Consider the following 15,511-nt stretch of genomic DNA (forward strand, 5'->3'; position numbering starts at 1 on the left):
CAGTCCTGAATATTCATTGGAGGGATTGATGCTGAAGGTGAAACTCCAATACTTTGGCCACCGATGTGAAGAAATGACTCACTGGAAAAGACCCTGATGCGGGAAAAATTGAAGGTGGGAGAATAAGGGGACGACAGAGGATGAGATGGCTGGATGGCATCACTGACTCGATGGACATGAGTTTGAGTAAGCTCCGGAAGTTGGTGATGGACAGGGAAGCCTGACATGCTGCAGTCCGTGGGATCCCAAAGTGTCAGATATGACTGAGTGACTGAAGTCACTGACTGATGTTCCAGTACATTCCATTAGTTAAAAAAGAAAAAAAAACAGAAAAACAAAAGAATACAAAATTGATCAAACTTCTTTCCTTGGATGGTCACCCTGTTATCCTTCTTGTGTTCATAGTCAAACTTCTCTGAAGGACAGTGTACTTTTCCTGACCCTAATTTATGGCCCCCATCACCCCATCTAGGTGACATGATTTCTCTCCACTCAAGCCCCTCAAATGGCCCTTTGATAAGAATGCTTTGACATCCCTGTGATGGGGTCAGTGGACATATTTCATGGTTTATCCAACTTAATGTATATTTCACTAGGTTTAAAAGCAAGTTTGTCAAGCAAGGAAATGGGGTAAATATTCAATATTTTTTACTCACGTTTGTATTCTTTGTGCTAATCAGAGTACAAATTCGAAGACAGCTACTCTGGGTATAAGCCCTTTTAGTGACTATTGATTAATAATAAATTTTTTCTTTTTTTGGTTTTATTGTGGTATACTTGACAAATAATCCTGTATGTATTTTACAACATGATGAATTAAGTCTGTTTTGTACAATGACTACAACAATCAAGTAAGTGAACACATCCATCATCTCACGTGGTCTTTCCTGGTAGCTCAGCTGGTAAAGAATCCTCCTGCAATTCAGGGGACCTGGTTCAGTTCCTGAGTTGGGAAGATCCCCTGGAGAAGGGATCAGCTACCCACTCCAGTATTCTTGGGCTTCCCTGGTGATTCAGTTGGTGAAGAATCTGCCTGCAATGCGGGAGACCTGGGTTTAATCCCTGGGTTGGGAAGATCCCCTGGAGGATGGAAAGGTTACCCATTCCAACATTCTTGACTGAAGAATTCCCTGGACTGTATACTCCATGGGGTCACAAAGAGTTGGACACGACTAAGCAACTTTCACTTTCATCTCACATAGTTAGCAATAATTTTTTTGGGGGGGGGGAGTGAGATGCTTAAAATCTGTTCTCTTAGCGAAATTCAGGTGTGCAATATGTATTATGAACTGTAGTCGCTGTAGCGTGCGTTCACTCCTGGGGCTTATTCATCTTAGAACTAAAGGCTGCTGCCATCTCATTAGCATCTCCCATTCCGTCTGCCCTCCAGCCCTTGGGAACCGCTGTTCTATTTTCTGTTTCTGTTCGTCTGAATTTTTTGGTTGTTCTTAAGTTGTGTTTTTCTAAGTCTATTGCTACCTTGACTTTCTCAACAGTAGAGTTGATGGTATAAGTATCTTATCTAGAGTGAAAACACTTGCTCATTTTAAACAGTGATTAAGACCATAAAAGTAAATTTCAGAAAACGAGCAAAGTGTCATTAATAAAAAAACACATACGGACGATTTCTGGTTTCAGCTCAGATATACTAGGAATTTGTCATTCCTGTCCTTGAGAGAAGAAAAAGGTTGAATGAACTAAAAATCAGTATCTTTTCTTGGACCCATCAGAGAACTGAAGTTGCCAGGAATATGTTTCAACCTCGAAATCTGGGCCACAGGTGAATCCAGCCAATTAGAGCTTGATATCAGGTTGAAATTTTTATTTGAAAAAATATATGAATTTTTAGAGGAAAATAATTTTGTCAAACAAGTATTAAAATATTTAATGTTTGGTTCTAAAATAAGTACATTGATTATTAAATATGTCAAACATTAAAGTGCATCAAATAATTAAGTATATCAAAAAGGTTGATATAAAGGATGTAAGGAATGGGACATTATACCAGTATAATAAATCAAATGCATGATAAGAGAGGCTTAACAACAATAAAGCATAATCCTGCTATTTTGGAATATTATATGTTTTTGCATTAGTTAAATGTCATTTTTCTCTTTAGAGTTACTTCTTTTCAGGAATGGCTTTATTGATTTATCCGTTATCCAAAAATATTACTAGGCTTCTACAAGGAATTTACACTTTGTAATAGCCTTAACTCATTTATAGTTAAAGAAGCGAAATGGATTTTGAAATAGATGTTAAGTAAAAGCAGGATCCTGGAAATTCATTAGTTTTTTAAAATCTAAGATAATATAGAACCTATTGGAATGCCTAAGTCTGCCCCTGTAGCCTTCCTACACTCTTAAATTACATTTCTGAAAATAAGTCCCCTTTGGGCCAGCAGAATAAACCTATAAAATGATACTTAGCTGGAAAAGAATCAGGGTCTCCATCCACTTGCACACCTCTTACATTTAATGACCTGAATGGTTACTATAAAATATCTTCAAAAAACCGGCGCTGTATTTTGAGAGCTGTCAGATGTTACACAGCTGATGCTATCTGCGTATTCGTGTTACAGACATCACATCAGCTTCTTGGACAGTTGCTGTATTTGTGTTGTAAATTATCAGCAATGGAAGCATCCGCAAGGATTTTTTTATAGAAGTCAGTGTGTCCTGGCAGAATTGTGCTGTCTTCCCTCCATGGTGTAGCATAAAAAAAAAGGTCAAGAAAATATCTTAAGAACTTTCTTGGGAAGGCTGCTTCTTTCAGTGTTTACCTTAGCGCTAGTTACACATGTTCTGAGCCCTCAGATCGCATCCAGACATTTAACGGAACGGAAATGCCACATCCTGAATCCTGTGATTTGGCACCTTGACTTTCTATCCACCTTGTGCTCTTTCTCATTTCATACCCTGGAAGCCGCTGACCAGGGTCCCGTGCACATCTGTCTAATTGTGTGTCCTCTGGCTAGAGCTTGTTTGTGAGTGTGTATTTTGGTTCAGTACCAATGGCTTGTATACAGCACACTTCCGTGTGTTGTTCAGGACTGCTCAGTTTTGAGGCTGACTTCCATACAGTCCGTTCATCTGAGAAGAGGGTGAGTTCACACCCCTGTGCCTGAGCAAGGGCAGGAATGCTGCTCTTTGGACTTCAGTCACCAGAGCTCGCTGTTCCACGCTCCGACTCCAGGAGGAGAACAGACTCGGCGGGCTCACTTGCCGTCTGGTGTGGGTGGCAGTTATCAGTGATTTTCTATTCGGTTCAGAACTCATCCCAGGGAGCTGAGTCTGTAGTGTTTGCTAGTAAATCAAGCTCCACAAAATCAGAAATTTCTTCACATTCAAATTTAAAGAAACATTGAATATTTAAACCACATTTGAAAAGTGCTTTATTATACCACTGTAGTGTAAACTGCTCACTTACTTTGGGAAAACACATAGATATCAGACCCAGAACAGTAATACTCCCGATCAATGCTTTAATGTAACCTCTCTGTCTGCATTCGTTATCCTTGACACCCTTACTTCTTTTTCAATATTTTATCAATGGCGGTAGTAAGATTTGGGTATTTTAATATTAATAGAAATATGATGTTAGGTCATTTACACTTTAGATACTTTATCTCTTTCAGTGAAGATATTATGAGATCCGTGTTTTTTAAAATAATGTAATTTCGAAATCTCCAGCCAGAACTTGCCAAATGAAAATCACTCTTTGACAAATCCTGTAGGCTATCTTCTCGTAATGATTGTAGTCTATAAAAAAAAGTAATATTTAAACCCTCCAAAGACTTTTACTTTGAGAACTGTGTAATTTACAAACATCTTAACAAACTTTCAGAATTCTATGTTAAAATGTGAATGTAGATGAGGTGGGGATTACTGTTTCATAAAATGCACACATTATACCCTTGCTTTTATTACTATCCTGTATTTTTGATGCTTGTTTGGTAGGCATGTTACTGTATGTTGTTTGCTGAATCATTGATAAGTGACGACTCAGGAAGAAAGGAGCAATCTATATGCCCAAGAAACTGGGAAAATGAAGGCATGTCATATGAAAGATATGATGTGGAAAAGTGTGATAAGACTATGAAATATATTTAAATTTAATCCAATTTGACTTCCTAGGCATTAAAATGCAAAAGAAAATTTAGTTTGGGAACAATTTTTTAGACAGAAATGCTGGTGCCCCTTTCTATAATTCTTGAAGGATAATATTAAAACATTGGGTTAGGACTTTAAAGATAATACGTCAAGTCAGTCAGTCGTGTCTGACTCTTTGTGACCCCATGGACTGTAGCCCCCCAGGCTCCTCTGTCCATGGGGATTTTCCAGGCAAGAATCCTGAAGTGGGTTGCCATTTCCTTCTCCCGGGGACCTTCCCGACCCAGGGATAGAACCTGTGTCTCCTGCTTGGCAGGAAGATTCTTTACCACTGCACCACCTGGGAAGTCCTGTGTTTTTTTAAATGCATTTTTATGCATATATTTATGCATATCATGCATCCAGTCTTAGCTTTCAGTGAGGCCTGTGAGGAGCTAGTAAAGGGTGCTCTGCAAGCTCGAGAGCAGAAAGTCTGAGCTGGTCTGAGAGGCCTGGGAAGCAGTGGTGTAAAATCCAAGAGACATCTTCCTGGAGAGCCTGCCTTTGGGAGAACATTTCCTAAAACCCAGTGATTGTGAGTTGAGAGTGGTAACCATGTGAATGAAGGAAATAGTGATGATATATTTTGTATTGAAGTCAATAGTAATATTGACCTTTGAAATGTAGGCATTAAAGAAGGGGAGGGGATTTTAGAATGAACTAAAGCTTTCTGATTCTGAAAATTGGGAGAGAGGCTGCAATGTACAAAGAGAGCAGACAGCAGCCAAGAAATCTTTTTCCATGAGAAGGACTGTGAACTTTTTTGAATATTTGAAGGTCAGGATCAATAGAAGACAAGAAGACATCCACCTGGGGAAGTCTAGGCTGCAGTTAGTTCTGGAACTCAGCAGACAGAGAGAGGAGTCTTGTTTGTATACACAGGTAACAGAAGGCCTCGAGTAAATCAGATCAACCCACGAAAATGTGATGTCTGGGAAAGGGGGCCAAAGCAAACTAATTAAAAGATTCTGAGAGAAACAGGACCCTACAGAGAAGACTGAGAAAAGCGAGCCAGATTTAGGAGAACCGGAAGCTTTCCTTGTCATGAAAGTCAAGGGGATAAAGCCTTGAGAGTTTCCTTGTGGTGACGGGAGGACTATACTCCTTGCAATGCATCTGCTAAGTAAGAACCTTCAAGTTGTGAGCTTGCAAGGATGCCAACGTGCATTCCATCAAGGTGTGAGTGGAGTTGCAGCTCGCCCTGCGCTCCTATCGCTGCTGGTGGTTCAGTCTACCATCGCCCACCTCCTCTCCCTCCTCCAGCCTGTAACTCTTCTTTCCTGTTCAGTCGATGCCAGCCCCTGGATGCCAGCTGCTGCACTGGCTTACTCTACGGTACTGGAAGATTTATGTATTACTTGTGTGAAAAGAATTATAAACCTATTACCATACAGTATTTACAGCCAATTAATTGTGTTAGTGTCTTGGCTAACTTTGTTGGACTTAGGAACAAATTGGACTTAGAGCCATGTTCTCAGAATGAAACGCGTTTATATCTGGGGGACTTACTGTATAGGAAAAAGCTAGTCATTGAAACAGGAAAAAAGCAAACCTCTAAGAAAATTGCAATCTGAATCCTTACATCAAATGTAAAAACATATTAAACTTTACGTGCTTTCCCTTGTGTACATACCTAAATATTACATCGTGGAGCATGAAAACTGTAATAGAGTTTTCTGCACCACAGAAGGAAAAGGAGATAAAGGTGCTGACATCATAAGGCACTGGAGATAAACCCACATGAAGACCAACAACACAACGTATTAAAGGGACAGAGAATATTCACAGCCTGTATTCTCAGCTTATTGGAAAATAGGCCCAGAAAAGGCTGCATTTTCTCATAAAAGATAAGACATGTTCCAATTAGTCAAATAGGCTTTTTTTTTTTAAGCAGCATAAACATCAGACTGGTGTTGGAGAATAACTGTATGGAGGGATGATGAATGAAGTGGGAATGTCCTGGCTCTTCCATGTAAGGTCTTAGTCAACAGATATTTACTGAAATTTGTATGCTTCCAGCAAAGCAGCCTATGGGAAGAAATAAGTGGCTTCATAGAAAATGTAATACGTGCCCAGTACTTGAAATGATGTTGAATTTGACCGTAACCATGTGGGGGATCTTTATGAACCCTCGAACCTGTGATCTCTCTTCTTACTTTTTTTTTTTCTCAGAAATTCGTATTCAATAGGCTTGCTTATGAAACCATATCTTTTAATTGGATAGTTGACCTCTAACTATACTCTGACCATTGACTAATTCAAATGTTACTGGAGCCAGCTCATCAGATCATCATTGACTTGTCTCCAGTTTTATTCCTCACCTTTGAGTTTAGTAGATTTAAAACTTGCCAGGGACCCAAGAGAGTGGTCGTGTGTTTTCATCTCATCTCATAGTTTCATTCATTGTTCAGTATCAAAGATAGTTTTCTCAATGCAAAGATCACATGTGTTTATTGTAGAAAATGGAAAGACACCCACAAATGTATAGAAAATTAATATCATTCATAATTCCTTCACATAGGCATTGGGTATATATATTTAACTTCTTGCGCTTTTTTGTTCTTTTACTTTAATACTAACTTATTTAAATTTCTTTTTCTATTTTTTGGCTGCACTGTGCCTCATGCGGGATCTTAGTTCCCCAACCAGGAGTTGAACCTGTGTCCCCTGCAGCAGAAGCAGGGCGTCTTAGCCACTGGACCACGAGGGGTGTCCCCACTGAATATACTTTGATGTGTTTTTAAATCAATCTCATTCTCCTCCCTCTCTTCCCCATACATGTAAAATTCACACAGAATTCATCTGATATTAATATATACATCTTGTAGCCTATTTTTTATACACTTTTTCTGTATTTCTCCAGGCCTTAAGATTTTGTTCTGCATCATGGTTTTCAATGATACATAGTGACATCATAAGATGTCCTTTCAGTTCAGTTCAGTTGCTCAGCCATGTCCGACTCTTTGCGACCCCATGAATCACAGCACGCCAGGCCTCCCTGTCCATCACCAACTCCTGGAGTTCACTCAGACTCACTTCCATCGAGTCGGTGATGCCATCCAACCATCTCATCCTCGGTCGTCCCCTTCTCCTCCTGCCCCCAATCCCTACCAGCATCAGAGTCTTTTCCAATGAGTCAACTCTTCATATGAGGTGGCCAAAGTACTGGAGCTTCAGCTTTAGCATCATTCCTTCCAAAGAAATCCCAGGGCTGATCTCCTTCAGAATGGACTGGTTGGGTCTCCTTGCAGTCCAAGGGACCCTCAAGAGTCTTCTCCAACACCACAGTTCAAAAGCATCAATTCTTCGACACTCAGCCTTCTTCACAGTCCAACTCTCACATCCAAACATGACCACTGGAAAAGCCATAGCCTTGACTAGACGGACCTTAGTTGGCAAAGTAATGTCTCTGCTTTTCAATAAACTATCTAGGTTGTTCATAACTTTTCTTTCAAGGAGTAAGCGTCTTTCAATTTCATGGCTGCAGTCACCATCTGCAGTGATTTTGGAGCCCAAAAAATAAAGTCTGACACTGTTTCCACTGTTTCCCCATCTATTTCCCAAGAAGTGATGAGACCAGATGCCATGATCTTTGTTTTCTGAATGTTGAGCTTTAAGCCAACTTTCTCACTCTCCTCTTTCACTTTCATCAAGAGGCTTTTTAGTTCTTCTTCACTTTCTGCCATAAGGGTGGTGTCATCTGCATGAAATGTCCTTAACTAAGTATTGCCCTCTTTTGGATGGGTTTCGCTGTTTTCTGTTTTTACAATGCTGTTACTGTGTCACTTCAGGATTCGGGCCATCGTGTCTCGCGCCACATTTTTATGCATGCCATCCTTTGGGTGTGTGCTTCCCCAGTGGCTCAGCGGTAAAGAATCTGCCTCCAATGCAGCAGGTATAGAAGACACAGGTTGGACCCCTGGTTTGGGAAGTCCCCTGCAGGTCATGACAACCCACTTCAGTGTTCTTGCCTGGAGAATCCCACGGACAGAGGAGCCTGGCGGGATATAGTCCATGGGGTTGCAGAGTGAGACACGACCAAAGCGACTTATCATGCCTTTTTTTTTAATGTTAGATTCTTAACTGTCATGCATACCCATATTTTCAAAAGCCAGAGAGTTTTCCAAGGCTCATTGGAAGCCCTGCAAAGCTCAGCCCCTCTCCCTTCTCTCTAGCTCTGCCCTTCACACTTTTCCTCCCAGATACAAGCGCTTCTAACTCTTTCAGATGGTCCCTCTGACCTTTGTATGTGTTTCAAGTTGCATAGCTGTTCAGATTGCTACACCTTGATTTTTCTTCTTTGGTCTGGAAGACAGGGCTTTAGCTCCTTTAAGCCCTGGTGGGATACCCCGTTCTGTCTACGTGCTCATCTTCTGCTTATGGTTGCCTTAAACTTCTGTCGGATCACTGTTAGAGATTTCTTTATTGAGGACTGTAAATGCCATTCACACCCCAGTCCCTTGGAATTCTACAATTACCTTTTCTTTGTTGCAGGGTTTCTTTTCTTGGCATGGTTTATTGCTTCGCCTGGCAGCCACGCTACACGTCAATATTTACACGCTTCCCGAGTAATAACTTACTGACCTCAGAATGTTTACAGAGGGAGTCGTAAAAATGGGTGCCAATGTAATTTCAGCTGTTAGAACATTTAAAACGCTCGTCATACAAGGTTCAATTTTTTATTACCGTAGAAATTCACCATCATTAAAATCTCAAAGTACACTTTCACCGTAATAAGCACTTAATATGTAATTCCTTGATGAATAAATGGTTTCCTCAGCTGTATTGCCTCGTATGTTATCTGCCCAAAAATCTAGGAGCTGAAGGAAAATTATGTGCTTCTAGTTTTCTCTTTCTGCTTGGACAGCGGGGATTGGTGGAAGTGTCTTTTCTTGGAACAAGGGATGCATGGACTCTTGGGTTCAGCTCCCTGTGTTCCCTGCCCTTTCGGGCTGGTGGCAGCTCTGAAGTCCTCTGGGTGGTCTGACTCAAGTAACAGGAGGGATGGAATGGCAAGATGCTGAGCCATCCCTTCTCAACCCTGGTCATCAGGGTTAAGTTGCTTTGTTACAGGTGTCTGCTGGTGCACTCCCTACCTGAAGCTTCCCTCTGACTTGCTTGAGATTAGCAACTCTGACGTGTCAGCTCAGGTTTGGGGAAAGAGGGTGTGATTCAGCCGTCTGAGGTAGCCAGATCAAGGTGTTTCTCCACTAGCTCCTTTTGGTGGCTTGAATAACACAGGATAAAACAGAATCCTTGCCAATCCATCTGTTTCAACAATAATAAGGAGTACACAGTGTTGCAGAGTGGGTTAGTACACAGTGTTTTTGTTGTGCAAAAACGTGTGCCTCGTCACTTCCGTCTGCATCTGATCAGAATTATCTGTGTGCTCAGCTGCTCAGTCATATCCAACTCTTTGTGACCCCGTGGACTGTAGCCTGCTGGGCTCCTCTGTCCATGGGCTTTCCCAGGCATGAATACTGGATTGGGTTGCCATTCCCTTCTCCAGGGTATATTTCTAACCCAGGCATCCACCCCGAGCCTCCTGCATTGCAGGTGGATTCTTTACCGCTGAGCCCCAGGGAAACCTCTGAAGTTTTCCTGTAACGAATGTTAAATTCTATCCTTGCCATTCCTGCCGCATGTATTAGTTGGTGTTCAACTCTATGGAAGAGCTTTCTTCTCCCGTGTATCAGGGGTTCATGCCTTTACTGATATCAGTATGAAGCCATGGGTTCCTAGCTGCAACTTCACAGCATAAAAACATCACTTGACCAGGTGATCCAATTACCTGCATCGCCAGTGGGTCCCAGGGGTCACACCTAATGTGATTCCCTCTGTGCTTTGCCTGCCAAAAGCTTCATTGGAAGAACCTAATGAGAGAAGGTCTTAAAGAAAAATAAGGGTGAACTGTTTCAGCTGGAAGGATGCTAAAGAGAAAAGGAAACACAATAAACCGGGTGACTCCATATTCCATTCTGAGTCAGAAGGTGATGGTGATCAAGGATGTCATCAGAGAGATTAATGAAGCTCAGATATGGACGGTGCTATATAGGATAGAATTTAGTGATGTTGAATGTTCTGAGTTTGATAACACATGCAAAATAATGTCCTTATTTTTTGAAGTATATACCAAAATATAATGCTATGAGAAATGTAGATAGCATGTTAAAAAGCAGAGACATCACTTTGCTGACAAAGGTCTGAATAGTCAAAGCTATGGGTTTTTTAGTAGTCATGTATGGACGTGAGAGGTGGACCATAAAAGAAAGACTGAGTGCCACAGAACGGATGCTTTCAAATAGTGGTGTTGGAGAAGACTCTTAAGAGTCCCTTGGACAGCAAGGAGATCAAACCAGTCCATCCTAAAGGAAATGAACCCTGACTATTCATTGGAAAGACCGATGGTGAAGCTGAAACTCCAATGCTATGGCCACCTGATGGGAAGAGCCGACTCCTTGGAAAAGACCCTGATGCTGGGAAAGATTGAAGGCAGGAGGAGAAGGGGACGACAGAGAATGAGATGGTTGGATGGCATCACCGAATCAATGGGCATGAATTTGAGCAAACTCTGGCAGATGGTGAAGGACAGGGAGGCCTGACATGCTGCAGTCCACAGGGTCGCAAAGAGTGGGACACGACTTATGAGTGAGTGACAACCGCGTAAATCTCTGGGAGTAAAGTGACATGCTGCCTGTACTCAAGTTGAAGTGATTCAGGAAAAACGAAAGAGACAAAGAGAAAGCAAAAATAGGGGAAAGTAAACTTAACCGGTGAATTTGAGTAAAGGGTATGATACTCCTTTCCTGGGGTTGCCATAATAAAGTTCTACAAACAGGGTGGCTTGAAGCAACTAGTTCTCACGGTTCTGGAGGCTAGAAGTCCAACCTCAAGGCGTTGGGGGGTGTGCTCCATCTGACACCTCTTGGAGGGCGTCCTTCTGTGTCTCTTTCCACCCCTGGGGGTCCCAGCTACCTGCTGGCTTGTGGCAGCCATCATTGCAATCTCTGCCTCTTCCTCACGTGGCTGTCTCCCCTCTGTGTCTTTGTCCCCAGTGACACTCTTCCTGTTAGGGTGCCTGTCATTTACTTTACCCCGGAATCCTTATGGTGTCTTAGGGATGCTCGTCAGCAGCGGTCCTGTTTCCACACGATGGCTGCATTCACTGGCACCAGAGGCTGGGGCGTCAGCATTTCTTTAGGGGCATGCAGTTCAACCCATTACAGACACAGTGCAGTTCCTGGCACTATGCTTGCAACTTTGAGCTCACTTGTAATTATATCAAAACTAAAAGTAACCAAAATATTTTCATATAAAAAGTGGTGTTTGTTTATTAAAAGTCCATCAGGTACCTGTCTTTCAAATTTCAATGCTTGAGAATTAAGTGAAACATGGACAAGTTTCTGTTCACTGACATTAAATTGTTACATAAACTAATAAAACATTTACTTGCAGAAATGTGCATTTATTCATTCGAATGTTATCTGACATGCGGGAAAGAAGATCCCTATTTGAGGAGAATGGGAGATTTGGATTCTCTTTCAATACTCCTGGAGCAGAGTTTAGGACAAAGTGGGGCTTCCAGTTTGAATTACGAGAGAGGCGATGTATTCAGGACTCCCAGTAGGAACTATCCAGTCCTCAACTGCAAAAGCATTTGAGTACTTTCCTTTTGCATAATACAACACTCATTTCCCTAATGAAACCAATCAGGGTGTGATTGATTTTCTTGACGCCCAACGGAAGGACTTGCCTCAGAGTTCTGCTCTGCAAGTAATCGGCAGCTCCGTTCCAGGGGGACTCATTAGGAGCCATCAGCGTGCATGAACCCTGAGTTCGTCAGACTAAAGAATGACAATCAGCCAGGAATCTTGCCAGTGGGGTTTTTATATACATGCGCACAGTTTCAGAATTCTGAGTCAAGAAATACCGCCTTTTCGGGGTGTTCCTTGGCCGCATGTTTTACAGCACGTGATCAGGCTTTCTGAGGACCTTGGCTAAGACCAGACCATCAAGCAGTGGGGACAGAGCCACCGCTGGTGGGCTGTCTCATCTGTGTCCAGTGACGAAGGAAGGGAGGGAGGGAGAGAAGGAGGGACAGAGGAAGGGAGGGAAATTGGAGGAGAGATGGGGAGAGGGTGGGTCGAAAGAGTCTTCTGCAGTTGTCACCCATCTAGAAACAGTGAAGGCTGGAAACTTAAGTATGCGTAGACTGATTTTGTAATTGTCTGTATCAACTCTTAAAAATGCATGTCAGAAGATTTAGTTAGAAGTAACCATCCCTGAAATCATAATCCTTTGCCTCAGTTTGTAGTAACTAAGTTCAGGGTTTGGTTGCTTCTTTTTCTTTTCTTTTTTTTTCTTCAGTAAATAGTTTTTAGGATCTAATATGTGCCAGGCACTTTTGGGGACATAAAGAGGAGTAAGATGTGGTCTGTGATTAGGGAAGTTCCCACCCCCCGGGAAGGTCCGTATGTGGGACGACACCTGGTTTTTCAGCAGCACAGACCAGTGATTAATGGGTTGAAATTTCAGTGAATGAACCCAAATGAAATATTCAGCACCACCTTTCGTTTTCAGACTTTCTCTGAAAAAACCTCATTAGTTCTTAAAGAAAGGAAACCATTCTCCCCCAGTGCCCTGCCTTCAGGGGTACCTCGATGCTGTGCTCTTTCTATTTGCTGTTATTGATAATATGTGACTCTTAATTATATTCACTGTCATCTGCCACCCAGATGTCTGACATGGATAAGATTCTACCTGAAACCTTTATGCATTGCGGAAAAAATAAATTGATTACCTCCTACCTGTAAGAATTGAATTAAGTAAGGGCGCCTTGTGGTTCTGTGTCTTAATTGATTCTTTAACCAGTGAAGCTAGGATAAATATGCAAAACCTTATTTGCCTGGTTGGAGACTAAGAGAAAAAAAAAAATCATTAGCAAATCTACTTCAGACTACTGCCTCAAGTAACCTCCTTTCAAACTCTGACTATGAAAGAAAACGAAACGCACTAAGAAGATAATTTGACGTCTTTAGAACCTTAAAATGAAGTTGTCCTTAGGTAAGGGAACATCGGAAACATCTAACGTGTTCTGTTTAAATAAGGGAGTCTCTTTTTATGGCTATAGGAATGTGGTTCACTCTGGACGGTCAGGTGAGCAGTACAGCTTACATGGAGGGAAAACATGAAGATTTGGACTGTTCTACCACTTTGACCTACTTTTTACTATAATTAGAGCAGTCTTTTGGAAAACCTGTGCAGACTTGCTAAGGCTTAGGAAAGCAGTATATAGCTACACACACATTCAAACAAGGGAAGATCTCAGAATTCTGGAGTGAGTTGCCACGCCCTCCTCCAGGGGATCTTCCCAACCCAGAATCGAACCTGCATCTCTCAGGCCTCCTGCATTGGCTGGCAGGCAGGCTCTTTACCACTAGCGCCACCTGGGAAGCCCATTGCTATATGGCTATTTCATATATAAATGTGTGTCTGCTCAGCCAGTTAGTCGTGTCTGACTCTTTGCGACCCCATGGACTGTAGCCCACCAGGCTCCTCTGTCCATGGGATGGATTCTCCAGGCAAGAACACTGGAGTGGGCTGCCATTTCCTTCTCCAGGGCATCTTCCCAACCCAGGGACTGAACCCACAGCTCTTAGGTCTCCCTCACTGACAGGCAGATTTTTTACCACTGTGCTACCTGGGAAGCCCCTTAATATCATACATATACAAACTATTTAATATCAAAAGCTATTCCTTTTAATGTAAAGTCATGGGTTTGGATATTATATGAACCATATTAACTATATTCACATTGCCGTACAAACTTGTATTCAGGAAGAAGAATAGGGTGAAATGTTTACTTTCTTGGCCTGAGTTTAGTGACAGGTTTTTGGGAGGAGACGTATGGGAAATCTTGCCTAGTAAATTTTATGGAGCTCATTAAAGAAGGTAGAGACAGGGTAACAATTGCTGTGACTGCTTGTTTATTAATAAGGATGAAAGCACGTCCGTCATTGTGTTTGTGCTGGGGGAGGGGGAGCGTTGAGCAGGTGGGCTCAGAGGTGCCTGAGGGAGAGAGCCTGTGAAGCTGAAAGTTGTCTGATAGTCGTATCTGGTGTACTTCATCCATTGATGTCTCTGGATGCTGCTTTTTTTGTCGGAAAGCAGTTTCTGGAAAGAGAAAAACCAGCCAGAAGCCATGAGCTCAGGCTTTATTAAAGGGACTGTCGTGTGACTGTGTTGGACTTCCCTGTGGCTCAGATGGTAAGGAATCTGCCTGCCGTGCAGGAGACTCGGGTTTGAACGCTGGGTGGGGAAGAGGGAAGATCGCCTGGAGACAGGAATGGCCACTCACTCCAGTATTCTTGCCTGGAAGAAGTCCATGGAAAGAGGAGCCCGGCGGGCTACAATCCGTGGGGTCAGGCTTCATTAAAGCAATGGTAGCATGAGGACAGCTCTCCAGTGAGTTTCTGCGGAGAGCAAGGAGCATGAGGACTTAGCAGGATGGTCTGGGGAAGCTTGGAGTTCACACGGGACGTCAGACTCCAAAGGCAGGGCCACTGTGTCGTGTTAGGACAGCCAGGCCACTCTAGTACAGCGGGCACAGAGGTGTGCCTGGCTCAGCAGCCAGGGATTGGTTATTTGGGGTTTTTCAGGGGGGTTGTGGAGGCGGGGCTTCCCAGGTGGTGCTAGTGGTAAAGAACCCACCTGCCAGTTCAGGAGACAAAAGAGAAGCGGGTTCAATCCCCTGGTTGGGAAGATCCCCTGGAGGAGGAAGTGGCAACCCAATCCAGTATTCTTGCCTGGAAGAATCCCATGGACAGAGGAGCCTGGTGGTCTGTAGCCCATGGAGCTGCAAAGAGTCAGACACGACAGCGTCTTGTGGCACAGCATGGGGGGTAAGGGTGAGGACGAGTACTTGGGGCTGGGGTCTTGATCCTATCAAGGGTCAGTTGAACCTTTTGGTCCATCAGAGTTGATCACAAAACATCTACTATAATTTGTCTTCAGAAAATAACGCCAATTTCCTATGTGATCCTGCCAGCTGTATCTAACGCAAACTTTCCTGGGTCAGTTTCCTAAATAGGATAGAGATGCAAGTTTTGATCTGCTTTCTGTGTTAACAGTTGTTGATGTTAATTTGCTCAGTCGTGTCCGACTCTTTTCTACCCCATGGACTGTAGCCCACCAGGCTCCTCTGTCCATGGGATTCTCTGGCAAGAACACTAGGGTGGGTTGCCATTTCCTTCTCCAGGGGATCTTCCCAGCTCGGGGATGGAACCCGAGTCTCTGCATTGGCAGGCAGATTCTTTACCACTGAGCCACCTGGGTAGCCCTTATGCTAACCGTGTCCATGT

At 42.9% G+C, this 15,511-nt stretch overlaps 1 protein-coding gene across 4 annotated transcripts in view; it reads left to right on the forward strand.

Moving 5' to 3' along the window:
• MYO16 (myosin XVI) overlaps positions 1-15,511 on the forward strand; it is a 526,459-nt gene that overhangs the window by 184,714 nt on the left and 326,234 nt on the right. The gene's annotated exons all lie outside the window — the stretch shown is intronic.

The sequence above is a fragment of the Ovis canadensis genome, chromosome 10 (assembly GCF_042477335.2).
Source record: "Ovis canadensis isolate MfBH-ARS-UI-01 breed Bighorn chromosome 10, ARS-UI_OviCan_v2, whole genome shotgun sequence".
Lineage (NCBI taxonomy): Eukaryota > Metazoa > Chordata > Mammalia > Artiodactyla > Bovidae > Ovis > Ovis canadensis.